The 17414-nt window shown below is 45.4% G+C and overlaps 1 long non-coding RNA gene across 1 annotated transcript; it reads left to right on the plus strand.

Moving 5' to 3' along the window:
* The first annotated feature begins 820 nt into the window (after positions 1-820).
* On the plus strand, positions 821-16487 carry LOC311632230. Its single transcript, XR_014796737.1, has 3 exons — positions 821-1169; positions 13091-13269; positions 15975-16487. It is a non-coding gene; the product is annotated as an uncharacterized lncRNA (long non-coding RNA).
* The last annotated feature ends 927 nt before the right edge of the window (positions 16488-17414 follow it).

The raw sequence follows: 17414 nt of genomic DNA on the forward strand, positions 1-17414 counted from the left end.
CCCTCCCCATGGTCAGTGCACATCATAGCGAATGGTTGAATGGTCGAATAGTCACTTAGATTTTTATATATATTATAACATATATTGTTTATTATTTCATATACCTAAAATAGGAGAGGTTGTAAAGTAAAAAGTCAAAGTGCATCTCAACTTTCTCTTCCTACCCAAGAGGAAGACACTGTTAGGAGTTTCTTGTGTATCTCCTCAGAATTGCCCATTACACATACAAGCTTGCATATGCACACTCATTTTATATGGCTGAGGTCATGCTGAATGAATAATTTAGCTTTTTTTTTTTTTTTTTGCTTCACATGAATTTATGAGCATTTTCCATTCAGTTAAAAATTACTGGTTAAACAACATTTTTATTGGCTGCCTAATGCTTCGCCCTATTGATATGCCACCGTTTGTTTAATCTTTTCCCTATTGTTCATATTTACTCAAGTGAGTGGCAGGAAGAAGGAAGTGAGTAAGAATGAAGTGCTGGGAGGAAGAAGCAAGCTAGGATGCATTGAGGGCCTACTGTGTGCCAGCCATTTTTACTATTTTCCCAATTGCCCAGTGTCAGAGCTAACACAGTCCCCACACTGCAGGCGAGGTTCAGAGAGGTAAAGAAAGAATTTGCTTGTAAGTCATGGAGACAGGGTTTAAAGGAAGGTTTGTCAACTGCAGAGCCCAGAGTTGTTCTATTTTGCCAAGCTGCCTTCGCAAAGTCCCAGGCTTTAAGACATTCCATTGCTTTGCATGGATGAGGAGAGCCCTTCATTCATTTATTCTCTCATTCATCCCAATAGCATGGATGTACCAGGCATGAGGGATTCAGGGGGAAATGGCCCAGCTCTGTCCTAGAAGTTCAGTTGCATGGGGATGAATATGTAAACAAGCAACCATAACCTGGCGTGGGAGAGGGAGGTACAAGGTACCATGGGGGTCAAAGCAGGGGTTCTTCTCCCAGACTCCCAAGGTCAAAGTAGGCTGCCAGGGGTGGAGACCCTGCTGAGTCAGTCTTCTGGCACCAAGCAGGAAGTGCCAGCGAGGCCTGAGCCGCCTCTGCTTCCTGTCCTCCCCAGATCCCATGGCACCGAAGTCACCGGAGGCGGGGGCTGGCTCCTCCCTGACCTGGCTCCTGCCCTTCACAAGACGGCTTGCCCGGCTCCCACGGTGGTAAGGTGGGTGGGGGAACCCTAATTGCTGAGAAAATTTTCAAGACACCGTTTCCTGTTATTTTCTAGAACTTCAGGAAATGGTTCTCATTCTCTGGGGGAGAGTGGGTCGCACAGGGGATTGGCTCAATGCTTGGGCTCCGATGGCCACATCTGGGTTGCAGTCCTGCTTCCCATTTGCTCTGGGTCTGCTGGAGAGTTACAGATAGCAGTCAGCTGTGGGTGACAAGCCAAAGAGATGGGCCCCGGCTGTCTTGAACCAAGAAGGGAATAAAATGCAATAGAGGTTCAGGAGACAGCAGGCTTAGGAAAGGAGCAGGGATGAAGGCAGCAGTCCTCATGGCCCAGAGCAGCAGGAGGCACCAAACCATCCCTTAGCCCGGAGGATCTAATGAGGATACTGATCCTGTTGCGGCCAACAGCACAGCAAGTAGAATTCTAACCTTCCCTCGCACCCACTGTCTCTGCCTTTATCTTGTATCTGCATCAGCCAGGGAGCTTGGACAGGGAGGATTTGACCTTGAACCTCAGTGGTGGGAGGTCAGAGGCTTCCTTCCCACACCAGGGCAAGTCCTGCACACTATTCAGGGAGCTTTGGATCCTGGACAGACAAAAACCTCAATGTGCAGGACATGCCCTAACATCTCAGAGCCGTTGTGAAATAGACACGTTCATAATGTCCACCTCACAGGATTGCTATGAGGATTAAAAAAAAAAAAAAAAAAAAAAAAAAAGCAAGCAAGATTCTTAGCATAGTGCCAGAAACCCAGTAAATGCTCATAGTTTACCATGCTTGTTGTTATCATGATTACTACTGTTATTAGCCACTTTCTTCTACAGTAAGATACAAATAGCATTTTAAACATAAAACATATTTTTAAATATCGGCCACGGACGGCATATGAAGTAACATATGCCATAGAAAGATACTGAAAACTTGGAAGAAGAGAGAGAAATCACCTACCACCCACTGAAAACTGCACCGACGTTGTGGTGTTTCCTGCCGATCTGTTTACTATACATTGCTTTTTGGTTCTTTCATTCTTCCTCTTTTTCCTTCCAAACAGCTATCCTGTGTGCACAGTTGTGTACCCTACCTCCCAGCCTTTGCACTTCCTTATGCTATTAAAGACTCTCTGCAGTTGTCATCCCTAAGAGCTGCAAAATATCCGGTGGCCGGGAGAGAATCATCGCCCAAGTGTTGTTTCTACTGTCTGGCAGGGGGCAGGGGCGAGGGAGAAGTACACACATTATAAAGTGTGAGTGTTTTTCAAAAAACGCTTCTGATTCTGGAATGCTTCTTCAGAACCCCAAATCCGCATCAATTAAGCACTTTGTTCCAAGGAACCTTGTTCAAGGAGCTGATTGGTGAAATCCCCGCAGATCTGATGCAGGTTAGGATCTTAGCCCTCCAGATGCACCGGGCCTCACGGTGTTCTGATGGGGCATTTTCACTGCCACCAAGAGTCTGAGAGTCCCACAGTCCCACCGTCACCCGATGCCGCCGGCCTGCCCACTGTCTTCTCAAGTGCCCAACATGCTCAACCGCAGATCAGGCTGGGCGGTGTATCCCGCCTGGGAAATCTCCTGCCATTAGTGTAATGGAGAATGCCCCCGGCCCTGCCTCTCGTCAGCTTGGGACTTGGGTGGTTTTCTTATGCCTCTCAACCTCTTCTAGAAAATAAAAAGAATCATGTAAAAGTTCTCTTAGACAGTAAGGTTTTTTAAAAAAATATATTTTTGTTGATTTCCGAGAAGAAGGAATAGGGAGAGAGAGATATAAGCATCAATAATGAGAAAGAATCATTGATGGGCTGCCTCCTGCACACCTCCTACTGGGGATCAAGCCGGCAACCTGGGCATGTACCCTTGACTGGAATAGAACCCCGGACCCTTCAGTCCACAGGCTGACGCCCTATCCACCGAGTCAAACCTACTAGGGCTTCTTTCTTTCTTCTTGTAGTGTTTCCTATTCTCCTCTCTGGTGACCAAGCTCTCTGCTGGGAGTGACTAAAATGCCAGAGATGCTGATTATTTGGACTTCCTGGGCAGGCCAGGCACCTTCCGGTGGTGGGGCTTCAGAAGCAACAATAATTAATATTTTGCCGACTGTGATTCTGATCGCCCAGCCGAGGAGAGGGGCCCACCCTGAGCTGGGAGCCCCACGGGAACTGCCCTGGCTGCATTCCCCCAGCAGGGCGGCGGGGCAGGGCAGCGATTGTGCAATGGGTACCCGCGTGCTCCCAGGGAGGAGCCGGCCACAGAGGATGTGCCCCAGCCTGACCAGCTTGGATAGGCCGGAGGGGAGGGCGCTCACCTTTACCCTGAAGTGTCCGGGACGGGGATACCCACGTGGTCCTGAGTCCATCCCGGGCCTGTCCAGGGTCCCCACTGGGTACCCAGGCTCTGCCCCAGCCACAGTGTGCTAGTGAAGTAACCAGAGTCTCTGAGGAGGGCAAAGGGCAGTGAAATCATCCTGTGAGATTGTCCAGTATGCTCTGTGCCTTTCACAGATGAGAAAACGGAGGTCTGCAGGGTTAAGGAATATGCCTGGATCACATCATGGCAGAGTCCGGACCTCAGAGCTATTGATGCCCAGTCTGGTGTCCTTTCCACTTCATTCATTTCTCCATTCATTTATTCAACTATGAGAACTGAGCCCACACTCCTCCAGGAAGTATGCTGGGCTCTGGAAATACACACAAACCGGAAGTAGTGTGAAAGGGGCACTTACTTTGAGTACAAAAACCTAAGGAGAGGGTGCCAAAAAACTCAGTGACCAAGATAAATACCATTTCAATGCAATATTAAAAACTAAAATCAGCGAACGATGGCCCATAGGTCTGCAGCCTGTTTTAGTAAATGAAGTTTTATTAAGATTAAATCCCAGTCCCTCTTTTGAGGAGCCCAGTTTTATCGGAGGAGATAGTCCCCAATGGAGTATTTTTAAAATTCTCTATGAATGTCCTTAGGCAGCAAACAAGGGGTAAGGGGGCGTGTTCGAGACAGGGAAGGAAATGCACAGAAACCCAGCTGAACGACACCGCCAGTTTATTGGGGGAAATGGCAGCAAAGTTCATTGATGTAGGCAACTCAGGGTCAGGCGCCAGGGGAAGGAGCCAGGTCTCAGAGATCGTGGTAGTGGGGGATGGGGGTCCGGGATAGGGTGGGGGGTGGGGAGAGGATGCAGAACCCACTAGCCTGAGAATGTCCCCTAAAGATTTTGGACTTTACACCAGGGATCTGGTAACCTACCCTCAGGCTGCCACTGAACTGAGGGAATCAGACACAAACCAGAGGGGACGGGTCTTCCCTCAGAAACATGTTTAAAATCACAATGAATGTGTTTGGATGGTTGTCCTCAGGTGTCTGTCAGATCTTTGCCCCCCTCCAGTCCCTGTACACCTCTGGGTGCTCTGTGGCCACATCTATGACTGAAGCTGTCCACAGCTGCTCCTGCCTTGAGTAAGCTGCTGGGAACCAGGGAAGAATGAAGGCTACTGAGGAGCCCTAGCCGGTTTGGCTCAGTGGATAGAACGTCAGCTTATGAACTGAAGGGTCCAGGTTTGAGATATCTGTGTGTGTGTGTGTGTGTGTGTGTGTGTGTGCGCGCGCGCGCGCACGATTGGTTTCAGAAAGGAAGCGATAGTGGGAGAGAGAATGAAACATCAATGATGAGAGAGAATCATTGACCAGCTGCCTCTTGCATGCCCCCTATTCGGGATCAAGCCCATATCCTGGGCATGTGCCCTTGACTGGAATTGAACCTAGGACCCTTCAGTACACAGACTGATGCTCTGTCCATTGAGCCAAACCAGCTAGGGCAAGGGTACATGCCTGGGTTGCAGGCTTGATCCTCAATAGGAGGTGTGCAGGAGTAGCCAATCAATAATTCCCTCTTGTTGTTGATATTACCACCTTTCTTTCTCTCTCCCTTCCTCTTGGAAATCAAAAAATATATATTTTTAAAAATTTGTGGCAAATACACGCACAGAACCCCAAACAAAAGGGATCCAAAGAGGACCACACCAAGATACATCATAATTAAAATTCCAAGAGCAAAAGACAAAGAGAGAATATTAAAAGCAGCAAGAGAAAAGCAGGTAGTTACCTATAAAGGAGCACCCATATGATTGTCAGCTGATTTCTCAACAGAAACCATGCAGTCCAGACGGGAATGGCAAGAAATATTCAAGGTGATGAATAATAAGAACCTACAGCCAAAAATACTCTACCCAACAAAGCTATCACTCAGAATCGAAGGCGAGATAAAGAGCTTCACAAATAAAAAAATGCTAAAGGAGTTCATCACCGCCAAACCAGAATTATATGAATTGCTGAAGGGGGTTCTTTAGGAAGAGGAAGAAAATAAAGATAAAAATTATGAACAACAAATATGTAACTATCAACAAGTGAATCTAAAAACCAAGGGAATTAAAAAGCCTGATGAACAATATTAACTGTTGAATATAATAGAATCAGAGGTACAGAAGGGGAGTGGACTGACAATTCTCGGGAAAAGGGGGAGTGGGGGGTGCGGGAAGAGACTGAACATAAACTGTGCACCTATGGATAAGGACAATGGGGGGTGGGGAAAGGGCAGAGGGGGGGGGGGTGGGAACCTGGTGGAGGGGAACAAATGAGGAACTTTTGTAATAATATGAACAATAAAGATTTATTAAAAAAATGTGTGGCAAATAACACAAATGTCAACATTATATAAAAAAAAAAAGCTACTGAGGAATTCTAACTTGCTGAGAATATTACAAATGCATATTTAAAAATATTCCAGCTAAATAATCAGAAGAGAACCTGGCATAAAATAAATGCTCAAATAAAGAGGGCTGTTACTAATTTTTTTTATTAAAGTACTTTTAGTATTTTTTTTTTTTTACAAGCTTACAAGTTTGATGATTTGAAGATCCACGTTTGAAGGGCATTGTCCCTTCCCCATATGTTTGTGTTAGTTGCTGAGAGTTGCAGAAGCAGTTGCTAGATCAGGATGTTGGCTAATAGCTGAGGGGGAGGTTTAATCCAGGGGGACTTCCTGGAGTGGGAGAGGCTGAGGGCGGAATTTTAAGGAATCAGTGAGAAGATGTATGGAAGCATTCTGAATGACATGGCTTCTGAAAGATGGAACAGTTTTGCCTATGCTCTACGAGAATTAACTGCAAACAAGGCCCCAATGAAAAGTGGATGAAGAAGGAGGAGGGGACGGGAAAAGAAAGAGGGAAAAGGACTGAAAAAGCAGATCTGGGTTCTAGGCACAGCTGTGGCTCTGGTTAGTTATGGGAGACTTTGGGAACATCACTGCCCTTCTTGGCACTTTATAGAGGATTCAGGCTAAGACTTCCACCTCTGAGAATCCCTGATCATAAAAAATATTAATTAATGTTTATTTTTTATTTTAAAAAAAATATATTTTATTGATTTTTTACAAAGAGCAAGGGAGAGGGATAGATAGAAACATCGATGAGAGAGAAACATCAATCAGCTGCCTCCTGCACACCCACTACTGGGGATGTGCCTGCAACCAAGGTACATGCCCTTGACCGAAATTGAACCTGGGTCTTTTCAATTCACAGGCCGACGCTCTATCCACTGAGCCAAACCGGTCTCAGCACTGTTGTTTATTTTTACTTACCTTATACCAGTGGTCGGCAAACTCATTAGTCAACAGAGCCAAATATCAACGGTACAACGGTTGAAATTTCTTTTGAGAGCCAAATGTTCTAAACTTAAACTTCTTCTAACGCCACTTCTTCAAAATAGACTCACCCAGGCCGTGGTATTTTGTGGAAGAGCCACACTCAAGGGGCCAAAGAGCCGCATGTGGCTCTCGAGCCGCAGTTTGCCGACCACAGCCTTATACCAACTTCTCTCCTAAGTGATAAACATATAACATCTCATTTGATTTTCACAACATCTTTGCTAGTAGACTCTATCATCATTCCCATTATATTGACAAGGAAATAGAGGCTCAGTGAAGTAAGCAGTAAAGTAACTCCAGTAAGCATTTTCCCACCTGGCCGGAAACACTGCAGGAGGCTGCTCTCCTTCCTGGTTTCGCTGCCCAGTTTCTGTGGTGTCACTAGCCTGTAACTTGAACATCCCCCCACCCACCCACGCCCTCACCTCAGCACAGTGACTTTCCCCAAAAGCTGTGTCACTCTTAACAGATGACACTCAGGGAAAAGCTCTGTGGTTGAATCACAGTGACCACTTCCTGTTCCATTCAAGGTCCCCTGTTCTCTGGGGCCCTCACTCTGCCATGCCCTGTTTAGCAATAAGAGCCACGATATCTATGACTCCCCCCCCCCCCCAGGGTGCTGGGAAGGCTTAGTCACCCCCTCCTGTGCCCTCATCTACCAGGCTGAGGGGCTCCAGCCCCATCTCACAGCCCTGCTAGGGAGAGCCTGGGAAGATCTTGGGTGTCCCAGGGCTGGGGGAGGAAACAAAGGGACAATCCCCACCCCTTGAGGCTGGTGATGTAAGGCTGATGGGGACCAGTAGGTGGATGCTCAAACACCAGCCATGAACTCAAGGAGTAGTCACTGACCTTGTGGGCGCCTCGTAGGCACCCAGGCAGGGGGTATTGTGGTCTCTGTGGACATGGGTCAGTCAGCACACCAAGTAGGAGAGACAAATAAAAGCATTCAGGGCTCCATGGCTTGGGGGAAAACCCCATTCTCCCCCAGGTGCTCAAAAAGGGCTTCCTGGAAGTTGACAAACTGAAAGGAATGTTGAGTGTGAGACTGGAGGAAGTCGTCAGATGTTTGAGGGGCTGTCTGGAGGAGGGGACTTCCTCTGGGGAAATGCAGACAGCAGAATCTGTGACCATCTGGACGGTTTAAGGTCTTTAGAAGTCTTAAGCCTCTAAAGATTATGTCATTTCTTGCCCACCCCACCCCCATAGGTAATACAAAACAAAGCGATCTAAATCCTAAGAACAAGTATAAGGAGATCCAACAAATTTCGGGCATTTTCCCCCCAACAATGACCACTTCGGTGCTTTCATTTATTTTTTTATACTAGCAGTTATCAGTGTCCTTTGAAAAACATTGTTATGCTTTCAAGTGCCTCCACTCTGCTGATCCTACCAGCTCTGTTAGGTCAGCCTGTTGGGTAATCCTGCACTGGGAACAGTGCCTGGTGTCATCATAGGGAGGATCTGCCTGACCATTTGTGTTGTGTGGCCACTGAGTAGGCTGCCCCAGGGAGGGAGTTCCTGGTCACTGGCTTGTTCCCACCCGGCCCTCCCCAAGGCTGGAAGTCCCTATGATGGGGATGTGATGTGAGGGAAGGGGGGGTCTGAGAAGGGGTGGGCCACACCCTCTAAAGTCCTTTCCAACCCAGGGATGATGGTAGGGGGGGAATTTCAAGCAGTTTGGGAGGAAAGCATGCGTGAGGCATGCTCCAGGCTAGGGTCACACGCTGTGAGGATGGCCTCTGGAGTCCTGTTAGAGACTTGGAGGAGAGAAATCTCCTTTCCACCAGGAAGGCAAGCTTAGCCCTGCCTTGGAGGCCTTGCACCAGCCTGCAACTAAATCTAGACGACCAGCCATTGACACCAAATGGCACCCGTGGTGGATGGGTCAGGACCAAATGGGTGGAAACCGGGGGCATGGGGGCCACCAATCCCAGCATCCTGTGTTCAGTCCTGTTTATTTTATTTTTTTTAATATTCTTTCTAAAATTATTATTATTATTTTTAATCCTCACTGAGAATATTTTTCCATTGATTTTTAGAGAGAGAGAGAGAGGGAAAGACAGAGAGAAATATCGATGTGAAATTGCATGTGTCCCAACCAGGGTCAGGGCCAGGAGAAGCCTGTATCTGAGGAAGATGCTCTTGAGTAGAGCATCTTCCTGGGACCCTTCGGTCAGCAGCCCAACGCTCTATCCATTGAGCCAAACCGGCTATGGCTCAGTCCTGTTTACATGTACTTCCTCACTATGCTCTAGTAGAAGCTCCTTGAAAGCCACAGCTACCTTATTGGTCCTTGTATCGCTGGTGCTGGCTCCCTGTTGAATTCATTGAATGGAGTCAGGAGAAATGAGATGGCATATTTCTTTTAGGCAGTATATAATAAATGCACATTCTACAGACAATCAATAAATGCCTTCTGATTGCGACTTATTAAAAGGGAACATGGGGAACTGGCTATAGTGTTTGCCTCTGAAAAGGGAGACCGAGGGACTCAGGTCTGGGGATGGAGGGAGGGATTGGTTACTTGATGTCATTTTTATCATGTGCATTTATTAGTTATATCAACTAAAGTAAAAATGCTGCGTTAAAAAGTTCCCAAAGTGCTTTCAACTGCCACAGAAGGTGAGTTAACAGGTGTAATTAAGAACTGGGTGTTGTGCGCATGTGACACTCCTTTGAAGAGGCTCTTGACCTTTTATTCAACTTGATTGACTTCCAGTTTACAATTTTCACTTAGCTGAAGTATTTATTTTCCAGTATAGAGCTGTAGATTTTCCATGAAATGTAACAGGTTAAGCATGGGCTTGGGTATAGAGGGTTTGGCTCAGTGGCTAGACTGAGCCAAACCCTCTAGACTAGGGGTGTCGAACTCAATCAGAGAAGGGGCCAAAATCTAAAATCCAGCCTAAATCGCGGGCCGAATGGTTTACTGAACAGTCATAAACTGACAATGTCATAAACTGACAGCGGAGTGCAGTGATGACAGCGCGGTGCGGGCCACATTGCAAGGCCTGGCGGGCTGGATTTGGCCCGAGGGCCTTGTGTTTGACACATGTGCTCTAGACCAAAGGGTCCCAGGTTCGATTCTGGTCAAGGGCATGCACCTTGGTTGTGGAATGTGCCCTAGTTGGGGCTCGTGCAAGAGGCAACCAACCAATGTGTCTCTCTCACATTGATATTTCTCTGTCTTTCACTCTACCACTCTCTAAAAATTAATGGAAAAACATCTTCTGGTGAGTACTAAAACAAACGTGGGCTTGTAATAGGGCAGCAAACACACTTTCCCCAAGAGAGGAGTCAGAAAAACAAGTGTTTCATTTTGGATTCCCACTTACAGTCACCACCAAGGTGACCAGGAGTCACTGGCAAAAGATTACCTTGTATTCACATTTTTTTTTTTTTTTAAAGAAAGTGAGTCAAAATACTATTTCTTAGGTAAAATTGGCTATTCCAGACAAGCCTTACACCTAGAGAATAAACCGCTGGGCCCAGTGAATTCTAAATTCAGCAGGCTTTCTGAAGGTCTACAGCGTAGACGTCACTGACACCAAGAAGCCTGCGATCATTCACAAAAGCAGAGGATTTCCACTTCGAGGACCAATGTTGGGCCATCGAGCCTCTCCCTGACTCCACGGCAAACCCACATTTCCTCTGTCATCGGTGTTAACCTCAGGGGCATCACTGAAGCTCTCTGGACCTCAGTTTCCTCAAGTCAATAGAAATTAAAATTCTACATTTTGTTCTGTATTCTGATTGTGATGCTAGTTATAGGAATCTATACATGTTAAAGTGCAAAGAAGAAAAAAGTCAATTTTACTGTATAATAATTTAAAAACAAATTTTATTTATTTTATTTTTTTAAAATATATTTTATTGATTTTTTACAGAGAGGAAGGGAGAGATATATAGAGCTAGAAACATCGATGAGAGAGAGTCATCGATCAGCTGCCTCTTGCACGCCCCCCACTGGGGATATGCCCGCAACCAAGGTACATGCCCTTGACCGGAATCGAACCCGGGTCCCTTCAGTCCCCAAGCCGACGCTCTATCCATTGAGCCAAACCGGTTTCGGCACAAATTTTATTTTAAATCCTATACTTTTTGGACTATATATATATATTGATTTCAGAGAGGAAGGGAGAGGGGGAGAGAGACAAAAACATCAATGATGAGAGAGCATCATTGATTGGCTGCTTCCTGCACGCCCCCTTCTGGGGATTAAGCCCACAGCTTTGGCATTGTGGGTTTGTGGGGCATGCAGAAGGAAGCCGATTAATGATTCTCTCTCATCATTGATGTTTCTATCTCTTTCTCTCTCCCTTTCTCTCTGAAATCAATAAAAATAATAATAATTTTTAAAAAGCAGTATGGAATTTCCTCAAAAAATGATGCAACGATTCCTCTTCTGGGAATATATCAAAAGAAACTAATTCAAAAGAATATATGTGCCCCTATGTTCATTACAGCGTTTATTTATAGTAGCCAAGATTTGGAAGCAGCCCAAATGCCCATCAGTACATGAGTGGATTAAAAAAAGCTGTGGTACATTTACACAATGGAATACGACTGGGTCATAAAAAGAAGTAAATGGTACCCTTTGCATCAGCATGGATGGACCAAGAGAGACTTATGCTAAGAAAAATAAGCCAGTCAGAGAAAGACAAGTATGTACCATATAATTTCACTCATATGTGGAGTGTAATGAACAAAATTAATTAACAAAATAGAAACAGAGAACAGATGGACAACTGTCAGAGGGAAGGAGGCTGGTGGGGGGGTGGGTATAAAAGGTGAAGGGATTAAGGGGAGAAAAAACTTCATAGACATAGGGAAAAAAAAATCCTATGTTTTTAGAAAGAAGCTCTTTTCCTGGCATCCTTTTTACCTGTTTATTCTCTCTGGTATCCAGTACAAGATTTAGCTCACAGCAGACATTCAACAAGCTGTATATTTGTCGAATGAATGAGTGAACGAATGAATGAATGAGTGACTATCAGAAAGAACAGAATACCGATCCCAGGGAGGCCCTCAGTAGTTCTTTCTGTCACCTTTCCTTTAGTCATTTCAGACAAACAGGACATTGTTAGTGCAGGTCTTCAGAAAATACTAACAGTTTGCTCACTTCTCTGCCACTTGGGCAATGTTTGATCTAAGAGGAGAGAAAAGGCAGCCGCTGGCAGTGAGAGTGACCTGGCTGGTTTCCTGTAACCATGGATACATTCTATAAGGACTGAATGTCTTCTCCAGCCATGCACCGTGCTAACTACGTGGTATGGAAATCAAGTCCATTTAGACGCGTTCCTCTCCTTTCAAACTGGACGATGGAAACAGCATTTATCTCAGTGCCCTGCCTGGGTCAGCACGTGCTGGAGGATCACCCGGCTTCTGGTACTTACAGAAGCCACTGCTTCAGTTAGATGACCCACTGGGAGCTAGAGAGAAGGCGGCCGGGCAGGAAACCAGACAGGGTAGCCAGAGCATGCCAGCATGGATCCTGGGCCTTGATCCTCCAGCTCCCCCAGCCCTAATCATGTCTGGAGGGACCAATTTATCCTAAGTAATTGACAAGAGTGGGGATAATACCACAGGAAATGAATGTATTCGTTTACAAGGCAAGTCCTTGAGTCCAGTAGCAGCAGCAGTATTGTTCCCTCCTGAGGATAAGACAGGCCAAGGCTATCACATAAGCAGAAGGCTGCTCAGAATGTACAAGGGGCACAGAGGGACCGGGGAATTCTTTAAAGGGAGGTAAGTGATGTTGAAGTACAAATGAGATAATATATGGGAAGATCCAGGCATAAACTGGATATCATCACCCAGCACTATTTTTTAAAATATATTTTTATTGATTTCAGAGAGGAAGGAGAGGAAGGAGAGGAAGAGAGAGATAGAAACAACAATGATGAGAATCACCGATCAGCTGCCTCTTGCACCCCCTAACTGGGGATTGAGTCCGAAACCCAGGCACATTGTGCCACGGGTTCAACCATTGTGCCACGCCAGCTGGGCTGAACTATTTTTTTTTTTTAATATTTAACTTCCATTTGCAAAGATAATGCATGTCAATTAGTGACTATGGAAAACATGAATACACCAAAAGGAAAAAATTAAAACCGCCTCTCATTCTATCATCCAAAGGGAAGTGTTGGTAGTACTGTACTATAATAATTGTCCTGCCAGGTTTTTCTTATTAAAAATTATTTTTCTTTATTTTCAGAGAGGAAGGAAGAGGGAGAGACAGAAACATTAATGATGAGAGAAAATTATTGATCAGCTGCCTGCTGCATGCCCCACACTGGGGATCAAGCCCAAAACCTGAGCATGTGTCCTTGACTGGAATCGAACCTGGGACCCTTCTATCCACAGGCTGACGTTCTTTCTGTTGAGCCAAACCAGGTAGGGCATGTGTATTATTATTTTTTTAAAGCAAAAATGGAATCCTACTACCATGTGGTCTTACACCTACTCTTTTCACTTCTGAGTATTCACATCATCTGGTGTCTTTAAATGGTCTTCTACAGCATCATTTTATAAAAAATGTGTGGCATAGTGCCCTACCATATGGCCAAACCATCATTTATTCAACAAATCTCATACTGTTGGGCATTTTCACTGTTATAAACCGTGCTGAAGCGAATGTCCTTTATTACTGCCCTATATTGAGTTTCCTGAAGGAGAATTGTTGGTCCATACTGACAAACAACTTTGCCAAACCTTCTTTCCAGTTTATGTGCCCATCTGCCACGTCCAACAATGCCGGTGATCTTAATGGCAGGTCAACCCTAGGTTTCGTTCCTTTTTTTCTCTCTCCAGCAGCTGTAACCTGATCGCTTTCTCTCCTCCACTCTAGAAATATTTCTGTCCAGATACATAAATTTGACCTCCTAGCCTCCCAAGGCCTTTTCTTCCCTGTCTTGTTCTGGAAACACAAGCTCTATTATCTCCTGCCGATTTTTCACCCCAGCCACCACGTCTTGTCTCCCCGAGGAACCATGATAATTAGTTAGATGGCTGTTTATCTGCTGTTAGTTACAGGTCCCAAATCTCATCAGCCTTGTTCACAAATCTGATCTGGGGCGAGTTCTTTCCTGAGAAGATTGCCACAGCGAATGCCATTCATTTTCTGTTGACACTCCTGGCTTCCACTTCCGAGAGGGAGGCTCTGGCTTTGTCTCTGAAGGCAGGGGTGGGGAGGAGGGTATTTTATCAAAGCTGAAAGTAGCAAATTGGGTTCCAGGGACAAATAGCAGGAAATGAGGGTTCAGATCAAAGGAAGGGCACCCTTGGGGGGAAGGGGAATGGAGAGAGCAGAGGCCCCTGTTCACATGTGCATTCCTTGGCTCTGGCCCACATCACTCCAACCTCTGCTTCTCTGCCTCTCCTGTCTCATTTGCCTTACAACAATCCCTGTGACTACATTAGGCCCACCCAAATAATTCAGGATAATCTCCACACCTCCAAATTCTTCGTTTAACCAAGCTGGCACCTTTTGCCAGGTAATCATAGGTTGTGAGGATTAGGACTTGGACATATTTGGGGTCATGATTCTGTCCATCTCACCTGGGCAAGCCACTTTTCCTCTCTGGCCTGATTTTCTCACCTACAAATTGTGAGTCTTTGGCAACAAAAACTCTCCAGGGTCCCTTTGTGGTTTGGCTGGTGGAAACATTTTAAAATGTGAAAGGACTTACGTGCAAGAACCGCACTGAAATTCTCCGGCGTTTCCCTCATTCTTTCTCTGGGAGTCGGCCGTCTGCCCCAAATGCTACTGATGCCCTTTGTACTTATATTTCTATTCTTTGGACAAGTCTACACAAGTCCTCACTATGGGGAGTGGTAACCTCTATTTTATAGGGGCATAGAGAGGTTGAGTAACTTGCACAAGATCACAGAGTAGCAGGGTTGAGGTCAAACCTCGGATGTCTGACCGTCAGGCCTGCACTCTTAACCACAGGCAGCCCAGCCTCTCCTCAAAACCCTTTACCCAGTCATACAGCCATTGCTTAAATCTCCTCTAGACTGGGAGCGCAGGAGCCTTGTCTAATTCTGTGAATCTTGGCTTTGATATCAGCCTGACACACAAATAATAAATGAAAAATAAATGAATGAATGAATGAGTCATGGTTGCAGGACATAATAATAAACATTTATGGGACACTTCAAACAAGCGTGAGCGCTGTAAGGCAGGTACTATTACTCTCATTTTACAGACAAGTAAACTGCAGCAGAAAAAGGACTAGTGGCTTGCCCAAGGTCAAGAACTGGATTTGAGCTGAGATCTGCTTGACTTTCACGTTTGGATCATGAAGGTCAGCATGAACTCCCTGAGTCCTGGGTGTTTACCCTTAGCGGGGTATCTTGGTTAGAACACTGCCCCCATGCGCCAAGGTTTTGGGTTCAATCCCTGTCAAGGCACGTGCCAGAATCAATGAATGAATGCATGGGTAAGTGGAACAACAATTGATGTTTCTCTATCTCCCTTCCTCTCTAAAATCAATAAATAAAATAAAAAATATTAAATAAATTTGGGACCATGTATGACTCTAGACAGCCAAAGAGAAGGAAAGAAACAAAGGAACATTTTACTGAGCAACTACTACATGCCAGGGCCTTGGTGTCAGGTCCCTCTGAACAACCTTAATGTCCTATTTCTCAAATAAGGAAACTAAGGTTAAGAGAGATTACTGGTAGATCCAGGATTCACAACTAGGTCAAAATTCACAATCTTTCCACTATCGATAGCCCTCTGGGCCTCAGTTCTGTCATCGTGGAATGAAGGAGTTAGGTGAGGTGATCTCTGTGCTCCAATTCTGCTTAGTTTTTAAAAGCCAGCATTAGCTGTGTGCTTATTGCATGTCAGGCACTGTGCTAATGTCACATGCATTACGTAATTTCATCCTCACAACACTCTTTGAGGTGCTCCTATTATTATTTCCACTTTAGAAATGGGAAAACTGGGGCTCAGACATACAGATTTTGTCCAAGGTTATATGGCTACCAGGAAGCCCAGCCTGAGTTTTAACTTAGGCTTGTTTGATTCTTAAGCCAAGCTCTTACAGCAGACTTAACCTTTGGAGTGAGAACATCCTGTGTTCCTACAGGATCGGAACAAGGCTGGAGTCAACGTGGGATGAGTTCCTCCGTGCGTGGGCCCCTCTTCCTTGGGATTTCAAAGACTCACTTCAGTCAAGTTCTGTTGGAGTCAAAAGGTGACATCCTTCCGTGGACCATTGGCCAAGGCTCAGAGTCCAGCCCTGGCACCTCCAGGGCTTGGCTATTGTCTTTGATCTTGTTGTCAAGGCAACCCTGGCTGGCTCTGTGGCTCTGTAGTTACTCTCCCTCTTGCTTTCTTGTCATCCCCACTTTTCAAGACAACACACGAGAGATGGTAGGTCCAAGTGGCCCGCTTGTCAATGTTCGAAGACAATGCTGACGTGAATTAAAAGGTTTCCAGGATCTTCAGGGCCTCAAACAAACAAACAAAAAAAATCATATTCTCTAAACATTTTGAGAGCAGAAGCTGTCTGTCTCATTCACAGCTGCGCCCTACATAGAGCCTCCCAAGGTGCCTGGAGGAAAGCACGTGCTCAGTAAATGTTGAATGGATAAAAAGGGGCTCTCTAAAGGAATCAGCCAGAAAACAGGGGTAGAGGGATGAGCTCAGATTTGTAGTAGCCCTCAGAAAAAAGTACACATGTGTGTATACATGTGTGTGTCATGTGCCCCAAAGTAAAAACTCAACTATCCTTGTGATGTGCTATCTCCACTTTTTTCTACATCTGTGAACTGGAGCTGTCACTGTATACCATTCCTGCCCCCCCTGGGAGTTTTGGTCTGAAGAATTTTTTCTTTCTCTTCCCATCTCATTCATTCTTCCCTCCTCCTCTTCCTCCTCCTCCTCCTCCTCCTCCTCCTCCTCCTCCTCCTCCTCCTCCTCTTCTTCTTCTTCTTCTTCTCAATCTCTCTCTCTCTCTTCCTCCCTCCCTCCCCTCTCTCCTCTATCCCTATATCTATCATACACATAATACAAAATTCACCATTTTAATCATTTTAAGATGTACAGTTCAGTCATGTTATGTACTAGTATATTCACACTGCCATGCAACCAATCTCCAGAACTCTTTTCATCTTGCAAAACTGACTCTGGCTTTGTTGTCTCATTTTCATGGACTATCTGGGATTTTAGCTACAAATATATAGACAGTGGGTTTCAAACTCTTTAGTGAGTCTCAGTGTGGTCAGGACAGTATTGGTGCTCAGTACATGTCCACTGGTTAATTGATTTGGCTCTGTTTAATTTTTTCCTGCATGCTACAATTTCTTGGTTTAAGGGCAAGTTTAGTTTTATGATGCACCTGACAACAATAAGCACTTCTCGACTGCCCTCTCATGGAAAGATGAAGAAGTGAAACTCAGAGCAATGTTTGTCTTTTATGCTGGAATAAAATGGCCCCTTTTTTCCTAACTCCTGGACTTCACCCATCCAAAATTGTGATTGATCCAAAGTTGTCAGTTTATCCTCACCTTATAGATGAAATTGA

Source organism: Pipistrellus hanaki, assembly GCF_964339955.1.
Source record: "Pipistrellus hanaki genome assembly, chromosome: 14".
Taxonomy (NCBI): Eukaryota; Metazoa; Chordata; class Mammalia; order Chiroptera; family Vespertilionidae; genus Pipistrellus; species Pipistrellus hanaki.